The sequence below is a fragment of the Ascaphus truei genome, chromosome 7 (assembly GCF_040206685.1).
Source record: "Ascaphus truei isolate aAscTru1 chromosome 7, aAscTru1.hap1, whole genome shotgun sequence".
Lineage (NCBI taxonomy): Eukaryota > Metazoa > Chordata > Amphibia > Anura > Ascaphidae > Ascaphus > Ascaphus truei.
Genome location: NC_134489.1, coordinates 67,806,477 through 67,811,564, shown reverse-complemented (window position 1 = coordinate 67,811,564; position 5,088 = coordinate 67,806,477). Strand labels below are relative to the sequence as shown.

General features: G+C 45.4%; 1 long non-coding RNA gene across 2 annotated transcripts in view; it reads left to right on the top strand.

Annotated features, from left to right (window-relative positions):
• LOC142498549 (uncharacterized) overlaps positions 1-4,714 on the top strand; it is a 14,954-nt gene extending 10,240 nt beyond the window's left edge. For both annotated transcript variants that reach the window (XR_012802468.1, XR_012802467.1), the window contains exons 2-5: positions 707-775; positions 1,986-2,051; positions 2,457-2,773; positions 4,436-4,714. This is a non-coding gene — a long non-coding RNA (uncharacterized LOC142498549). The remainder of the gene's footprint in view (positions 1-706; positions 776-1,985; positions 2,052-2,456; positions 2,774-4,435) is intronic.
• The last annotated feature ends 374 nt before the right edge of the window (positions 4,715-5,088 follow it).

Sequence of the window (5,088 nt, the reverse complement as noted above, 5' to 3'; positions counted from 1 at the left end):
AGAGAGAGAAAAGAGAGAGAGAGAGAGAGAGAGAGAAAAAAGAGAGAGAGAAAAGAGAGAGAGAGAGAGAAAAAAGAGAGAGAGAAAAGAGAGAGAGAGAGAGAGAAAAAAAGAGAGAGAGAGAGAAAAGAGAGAGAGAGAGAGAGAGAGAGAGAGAGAGAGAGAGAGAGAGAGAGAGAGAGAGAGAGAGAGAGAGAGAGAGAGAGAGAGAGAGAGAGAGAGGAGAGAGAGGAGAGAGAGAGAGAGAGAGAGAGAGAGAGAGAGAGAGAGAGAGAATGTATATATATCTCCTCAAACTATCTTGGATTTTAAAGTATATTTTAAATGAGTCCCGTCTCACACTTTCTAAAAGGACTGCCATACAACTACTGGTATATAGAGTTCATAATAAGCCAATAAGGTCAATCATCACTGTGCACAGCATAGGCGCCAAGGGGGACATTTCCATCCCTGACTCACTCAATCTTTCCTAATTCCATCTTGAGATGAGTACTTACAGTCCTACCACCCATCTACAGATTCTAGAATTTACACACATGTAAACCTGGCACTACAATAACCACTGCCTTATAGTAACCTATGACTAGCCCTAGGCATGCACTCGCTCTCATTAATAATCCAAACACTTACCAAATCACATCCTTAAAACAATTGTCCTGTATATACCCGAATCCTTGTACTCATACATATTTTAATGCATTTCCAGGAATCTGCACATGCTACACATTATGGGACCAGCTGCCAAGCAGTGAATTTCCACGGCTTCCTGTACTAGGTATTGAAAGTGGGCAAAAGCTACCTCCTCTGCCTTCCAGTCCATGTGGTGAACCAAACAGAAATGACACCCATACATCCCTTAGCAATAAAAGTCTTGGAAAATTATAGATTAAGATTTAAGAGACAGGAGCACAACTGCGAATTTAACTACAGCCTTTCAAACTCGACTTGAACTACTGTACGTTAGGATAAGCTTAATAAACACGTTTCTTCCCATGCTAACTAATATAGGAAGAAAATAATATATCAAATGAGGGAGACGTACGAGCAGGAATTGCTTATATTAACATCTGCAGTCTGTTTGCAGAGAAATGTTTATGCATATTTCAAATAAACAGATGTTCTTCTATTTGCTGGGGAAAGGCAAACCACTCAATACTGAACTAAAAATAAAACAGAACAAGGTATTTTAAAGCCACAGAGCATGGAACAAAATATGTGGTTTAGGAATGACCCCTCCCCCCCCCCTGCGAGTCATTGTTCTTACAGGGTTTGCAAGTGATCTATTGTGCATTTTATAACATACCGTGGGGGGCACCTGACAAGTGGCTACAAACATAATAACACATTGTGCAATGGTTCTTGCAGGATGAGGATGTAGGATAAAATTGAAAGATAGATGTTACAGATATTGGCTGGGAAAATGGGACAACTAGGACAGGGAAGGTATGTATTCTAATTATCCCAGGGGTGCTCACTCCAGTCCTCAAGCCCCCCAAACAGGGTCAGGTTTTCAGGCTATCCCAGCTTCAGCACTGACTGGACCACCTATGCTGAAGCAGGGACTGATTGAGCAACCTGTGCTGAAGCAGGGAAAACTTGACCTGTTGGGGGGGGGGGGGGGGGGGGCTTTGAGGACTGGAGTTGAGCAACCCTGACAGCCAATATACAAACACGCACAGGCTTTATGCTGTAAATGGTATGCTTTTCTGTAATGTATAGATGTAATAGAAAATGGATATATTTTTCATTTATGGGCTGTATATATAAGATGCAGTATATGAGGCATTTTTTATGCAATACACAACTACTACAGACTTCACAGCATAGACGCATGTATGCAAGCAGTTTCACATCTCACTAGTATGCTGCATTTGTGGTATTGATAAGCAGAGAGACTTGTTTTTAACTACCGTACGATATTTTACCAATGAAGAGACATTGGTCCCTGCCCCTATTTCATTAGGAATGCTTGTGCTGTTTTGTAGATAGACCCGCATACATCAAACTCTGTTAAAGTGGAACCAAAAAAGAAAACACAGGTGCGCACCAAGGTAAGAGTAATATACAGGCATACCCCGGTTTAAGGACACTCACTTAAGTACACTCACGAGTAAGTACATATCGCTCAATAGGCAAACGGCAGCTCACGCATGCGCCGGTCAGCACGTCCTGAACAGCAATACCAGCTCCCTACCTGTACCGAAGCTGTGCGCAAGCGGGGAGACTATAGAGCCTGTTACACATGTGTTATTTACATCAGTTATGCACGTATATGACGATTGCAGGACAGTACATGCATGATAAGTGGACAAAAGGTACTGCTTCACTTTAAGTACTTTTTCGCTTTACATACAGGCTCCGGTCCCATTGCGTACGTTAATGCGGGGTATGCCTGTAGTGTATTACAACAATAAAAAAATAAACACTTACATATAATAAAACTTTAATTCATCCAGGTCTGGGCGATATCCTCTTCTATTAGGCTCCACTATAGATGGTATGAAGGGGCGATGTCAAATTCCCTCCAGATGGCAGTCACGCGCGCTGGGGCTGGCTCTGTAGCACTGACTGCAATCCTGCCTCCACGGGTGTCGGCGTGGTATGTGGCGAAGTGCGCATGCGTGGGAAAGAAGCCCTCTGCAGCATCTGTGGATGCCGGTCCGTTTGAGGAATCGCGGCCGGAATGGATACAGGCATGCAGGCTGCTGCTGAGATCACTGGCAGCTGTGCAACTTGCAGTGCATCCACTGGACCTGGCCTTATCATCCACAAGGTAAGTCTTTTTTTAAATGTATTGTGGGGGTCTTTTTAATATGTATTAGGCGGGGTGGGAGTCTTTTTTTATATGTATTAGGGGGTGGGCTTTTTAAAAATATGTATTGGGGAGGTGGGGTTCTTTTTAATATGTATGGTGTGGTCTTTTTTGTATGTATTGGTGGTGGGAATCTTTTTGTATGTATTGGGATAGGTATTTTTATATGTATTGGGGAGCTTGGGGTGTTTTATATGTATTGGGGGGTTTGGGGGGGTTTTATATGTATTGGGGGGTTTGGGGGTGTTTTTATACGTATTGGGGGCTTGGGGAATTGTTCTATGTATTGGGGGCTTGGGGGAGTTTTTCTATGTATTGGGGGACTTGGGGGAATTTTTATATTTATTGGGGGGCTTGGGGGTATTTTTATATGGTTGGGGTATTTTTTATATGTATTGGGGATGGTTGTGTGTGTGTGTGTGTGTGTGTGTAAGTGAGAGGGGGAGTGTGTGAGAGTTGTGTGAGTGAGAAGGGGAGTATCTGTGTGTGTTTGTGTAAGTGAGGGGGGAGGGAGGGAGTGTGTGTGTGTGTAAGGGAGATGGGGAGTGTGTGCGTGTGTGTGTGTGTGTGTGAGAGAGGGTACAACGCTTGCGCTGCCCACAAACAAGACAAGACCCCAGAACTGAGGTGGGAAGGTATTACACCACACACCCGCAGCAGTGTAAGCGTGCCTGGAAGGCAGATAGTTTAGCATAGTCGGGTCTGGGTTGGAGAGTGTAGAAAACGCAGTATACTTGCCGAGTTCCGGGATTGGAGAAGAGAGGATGGTAGGGGTCCATAAGCCGTGGTCTGGCATTGGAGAGAGCAGCGTAGTCCGAGTCCGTATGCCGTGTTCAAGGGTAGGAGAGATCGCCATAGTCGAGGGTATACCAAAATCAGTACACAAGAGGTCAACTGCAAAGGAGAGAGCACTGCACAAACGATGTGCGCTTCACAAGGCTACATAGGATTATGCTGAGCAAAGCATAGGACGAAGCAGTAAGTATTTAAAGGCAGGACAGGCCAATAGGGATAGGGGGCAGAGCAGAGGCCCGAGCTGGGATAGGCTGCAGGCAACAAGGCAGGGAAGAGAGACTTGCCACACAGCTGGGGATCGTGCACGTCATCGCGTGTGCGCACCGCACAGGAGAGACGCACAACGCGAGCGGGAGGCGGGACTAGGTTCCGTGCAGGAGCTTGAAGAGCTGCGGGTGCGCGCGCGCTCTGTAATAAGAACGGGGGAGCGCGCATGGGCAGAAAACAGTGGCGGCAGCAGTAGCAGGTAAGGAGGGAACATGCCGCAAAGGACGTGTTCCCCAATTCCTTACAGAAGGGGGAGTGTGTGTGTGTGAGTTTGAAGGGGAGTGTGTGTGTGTTTGTGTAAGTGAGAGGGGGAGTGTGTGTGTGTGTGTGTGTAAGTGAGAGGGGGAGTGTGTGTGTAAGCGAGAGGGGGAGGCCTAAGCATCCACGCCAGGGCAACTACCCCATCACCCCCCCTCCCCATCCCCAACAAAAGTTGCCCCACATTTCATGCCAGGATGACGTCATCACGGGACTGGCGAATGTGGTCATGGGAGGGTCACGAATGATGTCACCACTCACTATGAGCGCAGCCATGTCATCTCACTTTTTATTATTTTGAAGCTTTATACGGAGGAGTTATGCAACATATGCTCAAAGAGCTCCTAGTACAGGGACCTGAACAATACAGGACCATCCAACACTGAAGGCTCCATCCGGTACATTACCGCATCCCAAGATTACTTCTGGCCACAGCCTTTTCTACTGGCGGCAAGACGAGTACCTCTTCTGGGCAGGCCCGGGACCTTCTATAGGATAATTCCCTTCTAACTTGGACATGTGTTTTGTATCATCTCATCTATATCTATACGTTTGATGGGTTTTCTGGACTGTGTTCAATAAAGACGCATCTGTTTAATAAAAGTTCCTGGCGCCCATTCCTATTTTTCACTTTCATGCACGCACAGCCCGCGACAGCACAGCACTATTTATTTGGCCTGAGACTGAACACTTTTTAAAAAATAAGTTCTTTCGAGGTAACCCGGGGGAAAGGACTGTTACACACAATTCTATTCTATTTCTTTGTTGTCAATCATATATTTGACTAGTACAATTAGATTCTTCTTGTTTAAATGATCTAATTGGGTTCATATGTTAGTCGAGTGATAAAATACACCATTCTCTAGAGATTCATCTTGTATTTGTGCTATTTGTAATAACTCCATTGTTTTCTACAACCGGTACATTTGCTGCAGGGAAGTTATTCCTGTCACTAG